Raw genomic sequence first — 15,137 nt, 5'->3', positions numbered from 1 at the left:
CCTGCTCTTGAGATAGGGTCTCTCTCACTGCGCACCCCAGACTGGCCTCCGGATGTGTGGAGATGAAGCTGGGCTTCTGGTCCCTTTGCTTCTCTACCTCCAGCACCACCTCTGGTGCTAGAATTACAGGCACGCTGCCACAACCTGTCTCTGCAGTGGTGACGACACACTCTGCCATCTGAGTGCTACCCCTAGCCCAAGGGACTTGTGTTTGCTAAGCGCAGAGGGGCCCTGGGTTTCCCAGCTCCATGGCTCAGTCCTTGCCCCCAGACACCACAGATTAATTGCAGAGTTACAAGCTCTTGGCCATCACTGGGCTTGCATCTGTCAGGGCTTCCTCTGCAGACACTGGTCCCAGCTGCCGCTTGAGGATGGCATCTCCCTTAGAGATCTGCCTGGCCTCTGTTCCAGGGCTGCAGGGATGAAAGTGGTTTTCAAGTCCTTGGCTTTTTTGAGACGAAGTGTGAAACTTCCAGATTGAATACAACCAAAAAACCCTTCTAACAGCAACTGCCAATACTTCCTGTGTTGCAGCAACAAACCCCCCTTCTGGCTGCTGCCCTGGCTGCCTGTTGAACTCCTTCAGGCTCACAGGGGAGGCTGGGCTGCTGTGGGGGTGGGAGCTTCCTGTCTATCAGCTCATGCTCCAGAGCACTTCCTGCAAACCCTTCCTGCTTCTGTATGTGGCTGTGCAGGACTGCCACTGCTGCCCTTCGCAGACCAGTCTGCCTTCTTCCTGAGGAACTTCTTCCTGTGGCTTGTTGAGGCTTCTGGCCCCGAGTTTACCGGAGTTTAGTCGGCGGGTCATCTGCTTTCAGTGACGGATGCTCTGTTCAGAACCGCGGCTCCTCTTTCATTTAGCAAGCGAATGGTTGCCTTTCGTCTTTAACGCCCATTTTAAATCTCAGCTGCCAAGGTGGGCTGATTAATAGTCCTTTAATAACGAAGGTAATAAATAAGCTATGGTTCAAAAGTGCATTTTCTGGCTTAGGAATGCAGCCCAGTGGGAGAGTCCTGGCCTAGATTCCTGAGGCCCTGGGTTCGATTTCTCAAAGCTGCGAAGAATAAATGCCTGGAGTGGGTAGAGTCTTTCACACCAACCGTGTGCCCACTCTCTTAAATTCTTCAGTTGGTAGCATCAAATCCAGATTTCTTTGTTCCTCCTTCTCCTCCCTCTTTCCTTTCCATTGTTTCTCTCTCTCTCTCTCTCTCTCTCTCTCTCTCTCTCTCTCTCTCTCTCTCTCCTCCCCCTTTTTTTTTTGTTCAACAAGGTCTCTTCTGACCAGGTTGGTCTCATCCTCACTACATAGCTGAGGATGACCTTGAACTTCTGATCCTCCTGCCTCCAACACCATGTCCTAGGATGACTCTCCCTCCACCCCCCCAGGCACTATCACACTCACTTTCAAATCAAAATTTCAAGAGGCTTCTCATTATTGAGTTCCAGTCAGGAACTCTGTGTCCCCCGGGTCTTCGTGAGAGCCATCCTAAATGGCTGGGATGGGGAAGGCTGGCAGGGCTGGCCAGGGTCTCACACCCTCAGATCTCACAGGGTGAAGAGGTCGTAGTGTGGGGAATGGAACAGGAGCGCTCCAGTGTGAAGGCTCCAGTTGTACAGATGATCTGGAGACAGATGTTCCCCTCCCTTTGTCTACTGGTTTATTGAAACCGTGGTCTGTGAGCAATGAGATTCATGTAGGGGTCTCATGCTGGAACAGGGAAAGAACAGGGCTGTGGCTGCTCCAGCGGTGGAACTTATCTCCTAGAAAGAGATTTCACGAAGTTCTGGGAACTTGTCTGACCACCTTGCGGGAGAACCTGAAGCCAGACAATGATGGTGGGTGAGATCATACCTCCCCAAGACCGCTGAGCTCTTCACACGCCTTACCCTCTATTTAAAACCTCAAGTCAGGACTCCAAAGATGGACCCAGGGAGTAGCTGGACCTCTTTCCTCCTTCTCCCAATGTGGCTTCATGGAACAAATCCCCATGCTCTGTCTGATTTTCACTATTACCCACCAATTGTTATATTGAGAATGGGATTTGATGGTCATACCACCCTGAACTCTCCTGATCTCTTCTGATCTCAGAAGCTAAGCAGGATTGGACCTGGTTAGTACTTGTGTGGGAGAATAAAGGGCCCAGAACAGTGAGTGCTTCCAGGACCAAGGCCATCTCCAGGACCCTAGCAACCCCGGTCTTCTGTCTTCTCCTTCTGTCTTCACACTGTCTGTCTCCTGCTCCCTTTCTCCCTCAGGGTAAACCACAGAAATTAGAATTTCTCTTCTGCAAAGGGTCTGGAGCTGTAGCTCAGCTGACAGACTGCTTGCCTAGTATGTACAAATCCCTGAATTCTTGTTGGTATTCACCCATATTCCTCGCATTACTCTGGAGGTAGAAGCAAAGATGGTCGTGAGTTCAAGATCATTTTTGGCTATAGAAACCTGAGCCCCCTTTCCACGAAACTAACCACCAGGCTTAGGAACAACTCCCTGAAGTGCCCCTTTCTGTCTCTCTCTTGGAGCTGACCCTAGAGACGGTCCTGGGCCTCCTTCGTCTGATGAACTGCAGCAACCTTGAGACCAGAAGAAGTTGATCTCAGGAAGGGAACTTGTTATAAACACAGGGGGAGGGACACTGGACAGGTCTTGCTAGGTCCCCCAGTCCATCTGTTACAGTATGTCGATATTATTCCTTTGTTGCCCGATCACAACTCTACATGTCTGCCCAAGCTTCACCTATTTATGAAAAAGGATGATTCACTTTGACTTTTGGGGTCTCAGCTTGAAGACTCCGGTGTCAATATCATTGGAATCAAATTAACTTTTTTTTTTCTTGTTCACTTACTTGGAGAGACAGCTGTTGAAGGTGAAGTTCAGGTGAAGGCCGGTTGAGACTCACTCAAAAGCCTGGCTGTGACAGCCTGTACACGGGTCTGAGCCGTCTCCTCACACAGGAACTAGGGATAAAGACATCAGCATCAGCGTGATGATGAATATGAATTAGGAGTTGTTAATTAATGGGATTACATTGCTAACAATCCACGGAGTCTGCTAAATGGGCAAAGGAATTTATTTTGGAAAGAAAACTCACAAGACAAAATAGAGGAATTTGTCGCAGGATCCTAGAAGGCTGAGGCACTGCCCAATGCTGTTCTCTGGTGAGATCTGCTCTTGTCCGTCCCAGCATCCAAAACCACCAGGTAGCGAAGAGAGAGCCCCCTATGTGCATCCCAGGTCCCTAGTGGCCATACCTCAGGAGGATGTACTTAAAGGTCATAGGCAGGCGTAACAGTTTCCTGCCACCTCACTAGGGGTGGTGCTTCAGGGCATGGTGAGAACAGCTACCCACTACAGTTAATATTGGAAACGTGCTTGGCATGTGGCAAATACTGGATCCATGTTAGTTTTGATATTAGAGTGTTGGAATTGGGAGGGAGTGACAGATTGTAAGAGGAAAGTTTCCCTAGTGTGTCCCAGCTGAGCCTCTGCTAAGGTCTGTTAATTTGGGGGGGGTAGGGGGGGTAGGGACTTCTCTCAGGTGATTAAGAATCTCCCCAGAGGGTTTCCCTGTTTTTCCTTCCTGCCCTTTCAAACCCAAGCCCAAGCCTGCTTCTCCCTCTCTATCCTGATAACGACTCACGTTTATGACCTCTAAACTTGGCTACTGCAGCAGACTCTGTTTCCAATACTTCACATTCTGAAGTGTGAATACATGGAGGGATGCACAATTCACCCCCTGATGCCAACCCAGCAGAGCTGGTTGGAGGGAAGGAGAAATAGATGGATTGGTACCCCGAGAGCACAGCACTGCTGAGGAAGGGTGTCTAGGTTTCCTCTGTGCCCTCCACAGTCATAAGATAGTGTTCTTCGGGTTTCTATTGCTTCGACAAAACACTATGACCAAAAAGCAAGTTAGGGAGGAAAGGGTTTATTTGGCTTACACTTCCACATTGCTGTTCATCATAGAAGGAAGTCAGGACAGGAACTCAAACAGAGCAGGAACCTGAAGGCAGGAGCTGATTTGGAAGCCATGGAGGGGTGCTGCTTACTGGCTTCTTCCCCATGGCTTGCTCAGCCTGCTTTCTTATAGAACACAGGACCACCAGCCTAGGGGTGTCCCCACCCACCATGGTCTGGGCCCTCCCTCATCAATCACTAATTAAGACAATGTCCTACAGGCCTGCCTAGAGCTGGATCCTAAGGAGGCATCTTCTCAAGTGAGGTTCCCTTCTCTCAGTTAACTCTAGTTTATCACGTTGACATTAGACCAGTTAGCACAGATAGTATCTTAAAATTTTAAGGAAATGAAAAAGAAAAGCTCAAAGTTATCATCTAGAGATCTTACAGCGAGAGGCAGGTGACGTTCAAAACTGAAACTCTCACAGCACCCGTGGGAGTGAGCCTGAAGAAAGGGAAGCATGTGTCCGGGAGTTCTCACGTGAAGAACTGGAGTGGGAAGAGGACAGTGCCAAGATCGAAAAGAAGCTAAGCATGGCATGTGTTCCTCCCCAAAATTCCAAGGGTAACTAAGGATTTTGGACTTTGTTAGAATACAGACAGCTCAGCTAGGTAGAGTTCTTGCTCAGCATGCACAGGGCCCCGGGTTCCATCTGCATGCTGGTGTACATCTTCGCTCAGCATGCACAGGGCCCTGGGTTCCATCTGCATGTTGGTGTACATCTTCGCTCAGCATGCACAGAGCCCTGGGTTCCATCCCCCTGCTGGTGCACATCTCTGATCCCAGCACTCTAGAGATGGTGGCATGAGAATTAAAAGTTCAAGACAATCCATGAATTCAAGTTTGAGATCAGACTAGGCAGCCTCAGACCGTGTCTTAGAAAAAGGAAAGGCAGAGCAAGAATGAGGCAGGGCAGACATGCGCGCAGGCAGAGGTATCTCCTAGCAGAGAGCTGCAGCAGCAACTGTCCGATTTGTTCTGACGAACGGCTAGAACAATGTTCAAATCCTAAGAGCAGATCAAAGGATGAGCAAACAGAATGGAGCCAAACTTGGCTGAAGTGATAGAAACCATAAACTGTCTTAAAAGAATTCAATCCTTCAAACCAGAGTTCTGATTTTTTTTTCCCCTCATAGAAGTCCTGTCTTAGGCTTCTTGGACTGGACAGTCTCAGCTGAAACTACTCACTGTTACAGTGAGAAGCAGCCCTTGGCACTTTGAGAGTGAAAAGTCATGACTGTGTTCCAATCAAACTTTATTTACCACACTGGGCAGCTGGCCAGGCGTGGACTGGGCAGGGATCTGCTGTACTGAACTGTAGTTCTCTGCATTAACACAGTGTTAACTCAGAACACAAGAAACCCGCTGCAGATGTGATGCAGAATCTCTCTGAAGGTTGTCTCCGAGGAGCCCCGCAAGGAGCAGGAAGTCCTAAAAAGAGGACACAAGGTTGGAGTTGGGGGTGGGGGCCGTGAGATGAGGGGTAGACCTAGGAGGAGTTAGGAGGAGGAGGGAGGGAGGGAGGGAGGGAGTATAAAAAAATGATTGGAAACTACAGCCACCTATTTCAGCCCAGATTTCTGAGCAAATGGCTAAAGCATCCCAGTCCACAGATGTTGTTGAACAATGTCTTTGCATTGTTTGAGGTTTTCAGTGGTGAACACAGAAGACCCAGGGCCCTTACTCTCAAGGAATTATTGGTTTCAAAAGAAATCTTGTAAAAAGTAATCGCCAATGAATTAAAGATCCTGACCAGCAAAGGTGGGCAGTACAGATGTAGGCTAGAGTGTCCAGTTTAGTTAGGAGGGACTGCAGAGGACTCTGTAAGAATTCGGGTTCCACGCTTCGGGAAGGGAACATAGTAAGAGTTCATTACCCACGTGGGGCGCCACACCTGGCTCTTATGTGGGCACTCAAGTCTGCACGCATGGCAGGAACTTTGGCTCCTCTTGGAGATGTGACTCTATTCGCATTGTCGCCCTTTACAGCACAACGTTGGGCAATAAGAGCCATAGTCAATGACCTTCCCTAGCCAAGAGAACAGCGCACAGTAAAACTGCCATTCGCCTGATACCGCCTGGCCTCCCCATCTGTCAAGGCGGAGGATGCGAGACCTGGTGGACTCCCTGTTGGGGCTGCACAGAAGAATCTACACAAGGTGGGCAGTTGGATGTTCTTCCGCCTCCCATGCCCCGCCACCCTCACACTCTACAGCTGCCATTTATTATTTGCCGATGTTCACAAAGGGGCAGGAAACAAAGTTTTCAGTGGTTTGTTGTTGTTGGGGTGATGCCCCTCCCAGAATGCCACCTGTTAGTAAGTCATATGTGGACTTCCTACTCCTTTGTTCTGCCACAGGCAGCTCCCCCAGGAGCTCATGAAGATGTGCTAAGACTCCTTAAATTACCTTCTCCAGCTTGGTGTCCCACGTGACCAGAGAGCAGTCTAGTTGGATGGGATCCTTGGGGCAAGCTAGCTAGACCAGCTGAATTGGTGAGTGAGCTCTAGATTCAAGCGAGAGAACTTGCCTCTATCAGTAAGGTTGAGTGAGGACGAGGATGACACTTGATATTAACCCCTGGCCTCCACACGTGCACATACGCACTGCATAGTCTAGCAAAAAAAAAAAATCTTGATATTTGTTCAATGAATGAAGCTAGACTTGACTTTTGGAGACCACTGCTAAGCTCATGGACTCATCCGCTTTTTCAGCATGATCCCTCTTTTGAAGTTCCGTCCTTCTAGCCCCGGCACACTTCTCGGATGAAGCAGGAGGATGGCGGCAGAAGTGAGGAACGTCCAGTTTAAACTCCTTGTGAGACTCTGGCGCCAAGGATGGAATTCCCCAAGCTGGACTCTGCCCAGCATGCCAGGCTTAGGTTATTGGGTAAGAGGACATTAGAAAAATGAAGTTGGCAACTGACAAAATGTTTTTATAACGTGGAAGTGAGTGACCTTGAGTTTATTTTCTTTTAAAAGCCTGTTCTGGCAGAAGCATGCCATGGTATACTGCAGAGCCAGGTTCCCACAGGGGCAGCAGCAATGCTGGGCAGCTGCGGGGTACTTTAGAGCAATCAGTGCTGGGCAGCTGCGGGGTATTTCAGAGCAATCAGTGCTGGGCAGCTGCGGGGTATTTCAGAGCAATCATTTCTTGGCATCTATCGTGTTTAAGAACAGAACAAACCAGATGTGCTGCTTCATTTTGCCAATGTTTGGCTTCTCCTTTTGAAGACCGTCCAGTGATCAGGACCGCCTCTCTCCCACGCTCCGTCAGCTGGGGTGCCTGGATCAACACCTGTGAATGCAAGAAAAGCCCACTGAATCCCTGTCTTCCTTCTCCTGTTAGCTTCCCTGTATAACACTGTTTTCCACAGAGGTGGACACTGGTGAGCGATCACAGGCCATCACACATTCCCAACATGTTCCATGTCACATTCTGGGATTTTGCAAAGCCGTATCTGTGTCACGCTGCTCTCGGGTGGCTCACACTGTTTGCCCAGTTCTTGACAATGCATTGGAGGACCGGGTGATGACACAGGGGGCTGATGGGGGCGAGCTGCAGGTTTTTCTCCACATGGATATGAGAAGTGGAAGGAAGCTATGATGTCCTCCCCCTTGTTTTTATTTTTGAGACTGTCTAAATAAAAAAAAAAAAGCACTGAATCTGACATCAAGGGAGTGTGTGTGTGAGAGAGACAGAGACAGAGACAGAGAGACAGAGAGACAGAGAGACTGAGGCACAGTTCGAGAGAATCAGCTTCCAGCACGACCTAAGACTGCTGCTGCTGCTGTGCACAGGCTGTGAGTTCCGGCAGGAGGAGCACACTTGTCCAGTGCTGAGAGCTCAGTGTCTTCTCTCTTCTCTTCCTCCGCTCGGCACGGTCTTTGCCAAGCGCCCCCTTTCAGAGGCCCTCAGCCCTGGTGCTCTCGGCCTTCCGTCCCGCAGCCACTCCAAGCCTCTCTTTGCTACTTGTAACTGACAAGTGTTGGCGGTTACTGGCCGGGGATGGTGGACCCACTTCCTGTTTCCTTTTAAGCATCAAGTGAAATACTGAAAGTGTGTAATGCTCATGCTCAGAGCCCTAGTGGGAAGTGTAACCGGCTGCTACCAGATCCCACTCTGGGAATCAAACCAGAAGCTGAGCCCATTGACTAGAGGGCAAACACCCATTTCTTTGAAGCCTCTCCAACGAGGGCACAATGAGCCACCACATTACAAGCAGCACCCTGAGTTACTCAGGCGCTGGCGTGGAGCCATTCACATTTCCATACCCGAACGTTCAACCTTCAGCGAAATGTGCTGTTTGGAAACCTGCTCAGCCATGTAGTCCCCACGCCCCTGCCCCGGTGTTCTGTCCTCCAGTTCTGTCCTCCTGGGATGCTGTAATCTCAGCGACATTATAAAGAGATACAAATAAGAGGGAGTTTAGCTGGGTGGCGGTGGCGAGCGAACACTGTTCACACCAGACCCGGGAGGCAGGGGCAGGCAGACCTCTGAGTTCAAGGCCAGCCTGGGCTACAGAGTGAGCTCTGGGAACCAACCAAACCAAACCAACAAAGAGGGGTGAGCCTGTGTGAGAGATGTGACCTGTACTAGACTTTATAGGAATTATCCCAATAAATATCCACCAAGGACATGCTATACACCAGAAAAGGTTCCTGGTGCTGAGAGTACACGAGAAAACACAAAAATCCTGCCCTGGTGGAATCTACTTGCCGAAAGGAGATAGGACATGGAGATGATGACAGATGCTACAGCCAAAACGAAGTTCTGGTGGGGCAATCGGGAAACAGACAGTCTTGTCAGGAATGGATGCAGCATTTCCATAAAACAGTCTGCCTGGAGTGGTGGCAGACGTCTGTAATCCCGGCGCCAGGGAGGCTGAGGCAGGAGGATGGCAAGTTTAAGGTCAGCCTAGGCCACTTAGTGAGAACTTGTTTCAGAACAAAACCACACTTCACAGATGCAGAACTGGGGTCACCCACGGTCGTGAGCCACCATCTGGGTGCAGGGAATCTAACCCAGGACCTCTGGAAGAACAGCCCATGCTCTTAACTGATAAGCCATCTCTCCAGCCCAGAGGAGATGTATTTCGTGGTTATTGTCTCAGCCAACCTTAAAAAAAGGTTATTATATAGATTGTGTGTGTGTGTGTATGTGTGTGTGTGTGTGTGTGTGTGTGTATGTGTGTGAACATGTATCATGGTATGAAGAGGGCAGAGGGAAACTTCCTGGAGAAGTCAGTTCTCTCCTTCCATCATGTAGGTCCTGGGGATTGAACTCAGGTTATTAGGACTCATGGCTAATACCCTTACCTGCTTCAGCCAAATTTTATTTTGTTATTAGTATTTGTTGTTGTGTTTGGTTTTTTTGAGATAGGGTGTCTCTGTGTACTTCTGTCTGTCCTGGAACTCACTCTGTAGACCAGGCTGGCCTCAAACTCAGAGATCCACCTGCCTCAGCCTCCCAAGTGCTGGGATTAAAGGCGTGTGCCACCCCTCCTCCCACCCCTGATAGCCAATTTTTATTTTAAGTAGAATATATTTCTCAGAGCACTTTCCAGTTCACTCACGACACACCTGGTCTCCCACACTCAACAACAACCTCCTGACTACCGACAACTCCAAACAGCCTTGTTCAGGCAGGCTAGCTTCTTCCACATCCTGCTCCTTTCTCACGGATCTAGGCTGTGGGCTTCAGCAGTTCTGAGCACTGGTTCCTGAGTCACCCTCCCCACCTCCAGCCACCTAATATTCCAGGCACTCATCCCTCTGCCATTCCCCCTTTGTAAAGAATGTCAGACGGACAGCTGGGAACACGGGCAGACAGATGGAAGCCAGGGAGCTGCCTCATGTGCTAGCTCAGAGAACTGTCTCCCAGGCCAGGCAATGGATTCTCTTTTATTTTCTTGAGACTGAGTATCTGGCCCAGAATGGCCTCAGACTCCCTGTGCAGGCCAAGATGGTCTTGAACTTGTGTTCTTTCTGACTCGGTCTCCTGAGCGCTGGGAACCGAGCAGAGGCAAGCTTCCTGATGCTAGGCAGGCTTCTCCCTAGCAGGTGAGCAACGTCCCAGCCCCCAGGTTATGATTTTTTCTAGGAATTTCTCAGTCCTGGACTTTGTTTCCTTTGGCGCTTCAGTTTCTCACTGTGGTTGACTCAGCCTGCCCTGCAGACTTGTCTAAAAGCTTCCCATTTGAAGTTGAGTCTGGAATAAATAAATTCTCATCTGTCACCACGCTGAGTCACAGGGCCTGTCACCCTCGGTGGTTCACGAGCTCGCAGACAGGCAGCCTGGCCCTGTGACTGGCAGGAAGTGGCCCCAGCCAGACACCCACACCTTAAGGCGGAGCTACTTTCTCAGAAGCAGTAGGGTGGAGAGTGTGTCATCTGCCTGGAGTTTGGGAGCAGCTGAAGAGGGTAGGAAGGCTCCTGCGGAAGACAGTAGGACCTGGGACCTCTTCTCACCTCACTGTAGGAAGGCCGTGTCTGGTTTGCTCCTTAGTGAGGTGAGATCAGTGAAGAGTCTTCCTCAGCCATAGGCAAGGGGTGAGCTCACACCAGCCTTTGTGGCAAGAATCAGTGTGCCCTTTTGGTGGCTGGGGAGGTGAGGAAGCCCCAGCCACCAAGGAAGGGTCACTCTGCCCCAGCAGGCTTTGCTGTTCTCTACACAGTGAGTGAGCATGCAGATGCTCCCCATCAGTGGAGTGCTCCCCATCAGTGGAGTGCTCCCATCAGTGGAGTGCTCCCCATTAGTGGAGTGCTCCCCATCAGTGGAGTGCTCCCAAGCAGTGGAGTGCTCCCCAGCAGTGGAGTGCTCCCCAGCAGCCCAGTGCCCCACTGGTTTTGCTGTTTGGCCCAGCTGCCCAGGGCCATTCTCTTGCTTTCATGAGCCCTCAAAGTTTCACCTTTATGTGCTCTCTCCCAAAGAAAATAAAAATCTGTTTTTACAGCTATGTTATTATACGGATGGACATAAACGAGACTGGATTCATCATGTAAATAATAGTTCCTTTTCTTGTTCTGAGTTAGGATTTAAAAACAAAAACAAAACTATTTATCTCTCTCCACCTATTCCTTTGAGGCAGGGTCTCTCCTTGAACCTGGGACTTGTGTTTTCTTCACTAGGCTGGAAGCCAGCAAGTCCCAGTGATGCTCCTGACTCTGCCACTCATGGAGCTAGGGTTACAGGTATTTGAGACGGGGTCTGGCTTGCTATGTGGGTGCTGGGATACAAATGCCAATTAGTAAGCACTCTACAGTCTCTCCAACCCTCCTTGTCTGTGTTTGAAGATGAACTAATGCAGTGCAGTCTACTCTGGACCTCCTTAGAGCCAAGTATGATCTTGAGTTCCTCACTACCCTGTCTCTTGAGTCCTTTGGAGTGCTGGGATTCCTGGTGTGCGCTACTATGGTTTCTGTAGTACTGGGATTAGAGCTGGGACTGTGTGCATGCTGAGCAAACACTCACCAACTGAGCAATATCTGTACCCCTCCCCCTGCCCTTTTCTTGCTTTGAAAAGAAAGAGTAAAATTTTGTTTGATCTCAGCACCATTGAGTGTGGAGAGGAACGTTTTTTTATGGTCCCCTGAAGCATTCTGGGAGGCCTTCTGCACACCCGTCCTGCTTAGTGGGTAAGCTGGCATGAGGTCTGCGTATGATAAGGTTCTCATCACTTCCAGAACAACTCAGACACTGGAGTCGGAGTGCAGCAGACACACTAGGCTCCTGTCCTGGCTTTATCTGAAGGTTCTATGAGAGATTAGCTGAGGTCCTTCCAGCATGCTTCCTTGCGCTGATCCCTGGGCTGTGTGGATGCAGGAGAGCTATGGGGCAGCAGGCTTGGTCTCACCAAAGGTTAAAGGTCTAAGGGTCACTAATTTCTGAAAAAGCTAGGCCCTGGTCATGTGTTTAGAAACAGGGAGATGCAAGGTGGGTTTGGAAAAGTCAGTGTCAGCAGAGATCGAGTGTTGAGGAAAGAATACAGGTGGGAAGTGACCCTGGGAATTGTCATTCACTCTGGCATGGCGGTCAGGAATGTCACAGAGGCTAACCACACTGCATCTGCAGTCAGGAAGCAGAGAGAGATGGCTGCTGGTCTCATATAGCGTTCTCTCTCTCTCTCTCTCTTTTTTTAAAAGATTTAGTGCATGCATGACTGACTTGCCTGCATGTGTGTCTGTGCATCATGTGCAGGTCTGGGGCCAGCAGAAGCCAAAAGAGGGCGTCAGAGCCCTGGAACTGGAGACACAGATGGTTGTGAGCCACCACATGGGTGGTGCTGGGAACGGAACTCTGGTCCTCTGCAGCCATCTCTCAGCGCCCCTGCTTTCTCCTCGTTATTCAGCATGGTACAGCAGCCCATGGAATGGCACTACCCACATTCAGGCTCGGTTTTCCCCACCCACAGGACATTTGAATCCCTAAGATGCCTATTATCCACACTGAGAAGTTAAGAAAAGAGGGAGAGAAGGGAGAACTGAGCTAGTGGAAGTCTGTCGTGTGACCTGCAGCAACCCCATGGTCATTGTATCACTCGGTCCTTTACAGGCCCACTTAAAATTCCTTCCCTCTTATGAGTTAACACAACCTCGACAATTAACGACTTTAATTTGGAACATGCTTTTCTTGTTAAAACATCACTCATTCTCACTGTAGAAACAGAAAATACAAGGACTGTAAAGAAGGTAAGTATCACCTGTGGTTACTCCCCTAGTTAATGCCGCCGTGGTGGTTCAGAGGGCTGGGAAGCCCCTGCCACCACTGGGCACAGGGAAGTTCAGGGGTTCTCAGTCACGCGACTCATGGGGGAAGCGGTTAGCGGGGAAGCCGGGCAAGTCCCACCTGGCTGCTCGGCTTTACTGGTTTTCGTGTCGTTTTGTTTTAAAGTTGTTACTCTTACTGTTGTGTGCGATGTGTGCTCCGTGGTATGCGTGTGGAGGTCGGAGGACAACTTGTGGGGAGTAGAGTTTCTCCTTCTGTCACGGGGGGGCGGGGGGGGGCTTGGGGGTCAACTCAAGTCATCATCTTCACCTGCTGAGCCATCTCACTGGTCCCATATACTATGTTACACACACACACACACACACACAGAGACACACACAGAGACACACACACAGAGACACACACACACACACACACACACATGCACATAGAGACACAGACATACACAGAGACACAGATAGAGACAGACACAGATCCCTACATACACACACTTATTCACAGAGAGACACACAGACACACACCACACACACACACACACACACACACACACACACACACACACACAGGTTACAGAGAAATTTAGTTTACTCACGGATTTCCCAGAGAATACTCACAGTACAAGTTGCGCACACCCTCTTTTAGTAACGGGAAGGCAAGTTACCTGAGAAAGAGACTGAGTCGTGAAGGGATGGGGAGAAATTACCTGGGACTGTTGCTAGGATGGGGCCCTCTTGGTCCTCCTGGGCCACAGAGGGAAAAAAAAGAGCAGTTAGGAGTTCTGAAGCCTGGGGAAAACCACTGAGGGGGTCAGGTAGAGAGAAGGGCCCTTAGGTTCAGAGAGGCATGCATTTTCAGCTAGTGAGTGAAAAAATGGCAGAGTGGTGTGTATGTTAGCTACTGTCCTGGATTGTGGATAGCATTTCTGCCAAGGATGGACCATACAGATGGTGGTGGCCACACATGTTTACACGGCCTGGTGAGGTTATAGGTATTCTAGTTTGTGTAACTACACTCTATAATCTTCGCCTAATGATGAACCCGCCCAAGGGTGCATTTCTCAGAACATATCCCCATGGCAAAGTGATGCATGACCGTATGTCTGTGCTGCCTAGGACACCTGTGGCCAGTCCTAGGAGTACTGAGTCCAGAGCAAAGTTGCTCTGCAGCACGCCCAGGATTATCTTCTCTGTGGCTGAGAGAGTCATTATAGCCAGGACAGCATGGACTGCAAACAGGAGCCACGTTTCAGTGGAAAAACCCAGTCAGTATTAAAAAGAAAACCCTGGCCTATCCAGGGTAGAATCTGAGCTGGCCGAGTCCCTTCCAGGCAGGGATCATGGATCTGGGCTTGAACAGTTCAGATGCCCTGAGCCAGGTGTACTGCATGGAGGGCTATACGCAGCAGGGCTGTCAGTTTCAGACCAGAGGCTGGCTAGTGTTGACTCGCCAGGACTCTGGCTAGGGCTGTGTGTTTGTGAGTGCGTGCATGTACACGTGTGCACACACAGATGGTGGTTGCAGGGGCCTGGGTTCCAGGCATTCACAGGGGTGAGAAGTGTGGCAGCCATTCGATGAAGCTCACACTCTTGAGGCTGGGCTGGATTTCCACGTTGACCTCTCTGAAATGCGAAATCGCTCACTAGTCGTACACTGCCTTTGCCACAACATCTGCCATGGGCACATATTTAAGATCTGAGAGTCTGAGGGTCTTACTCACAAATGTGTTCCTCCAGCTTTCCTTTCTGCTTTCTCGGTTCCTCTTGTGCCCGGAGACCCACATACAGCCCAATCATGTCCCACGGAGGCTTGCTAACTCCAGCATCCATGATCTGCCGAGGCTCTTAGCGGCCTTTCCTTTTCTCCCGCTTCTGACTCAGACCTGTCACTCATCAAGTTATTTTAGAAGCCAAAGACTTCCTTTTAATTCCGCCCCCTAAATATCTGTCAGAATCGGGAGGACAAAGGAAGCTGCTGAGACACAAAATTCCAGTGACTGAACTCAAGCTGGGAAGACATCCCCAGGTCAGCTTTCTCTTCTGGTCAGTGTCTCTGCTCCTTCTGAGGGAGCAAGTGGATTCTGAAGACGGGGAGGCCGTGGTGCTCGGGTGGGTGCAGTGACTGATGTCTGGGAGGAAGGACTGGGATTGTTAGGGGTCCCAGAAGCTTCCAGGCAAGGGGAGGAGGAGAGGCCATGGGGTGGCAGATCTCTCACTCCGAAGATTCCAGAGGATGATGCTGGGTCTTTAACCAGACTGCACAGAGGTGGACAGGCTTCTAACTCAGTCATGGGAGTCTGACTGGCATCAGTCTTACCCTGCCTATAGAATTACCCCTTCTCATCTCTTTCTTACCTTCTACCCTCTTTTTCCTCCTTTCTGTAGAGTAAGTAGAGTATAAGTGTGTGTGTGTGTGTGTGTGTGTGTGTGTGTGTGTGTGTATGTATGAGATTGGG

At 50.0% G+C, this 15,137-nt stretch overlaps 2 long non-coding RNA genes across 2 annotated transcripts; one reads left to right on the top strand and one right to left on the bottom strand.

Moving 5' to 3' along the window:
* The first annotated feature begins 5,077 nt into the window (after positions 1-5,077).
* LOC119088699 lies at positions 5,078-6,854 on the top strand. Its single transcript, XR_005092395.1, has 3 exons — positions 5,078-5,409; positions 5,949-6,118; positions 6,673-6,854. It is a non-coding gene; the product is annotated as an uncharacterized LOC119088699 (long non-coding RNA).
* Positions 6,855-6,907: 53 nt separating this feature from the next.
* On the bottom strand, positions 6,908-14,582 carry LOC119088698. The gene is made up of 2 exons (XR_005092394.1): positions 14,403-14,582; positions 6,908-7,255 (listed from the first exon to the last, which is right to left on the bottom strand). It is a non-coding gene; the product is annotated as an uncharacterized LOC119088698 (long non-coding RNA).
* Positions 14,583-15,137: the final 555 nt, after the last annotated feature.

Source organism: Peromyscus leucopus, chromosome 10, assembly GCF_004664715.2.
Source record: "Peromyscus leucopus breed LL Stock chromosome 10, UCI_PerLeu_2.1, whole genome shotgun sequence".
NCBI lineage: Eukaryota > Metazoa > Chordata > Mammalia > Rodentia > Cricetidae > Peromyscus > Peromyscus leucopus.
Note: the sequence above shows the minus strand (reverse complement) of the source record. Positions and strands in the feature narration are given on the sequence as shown.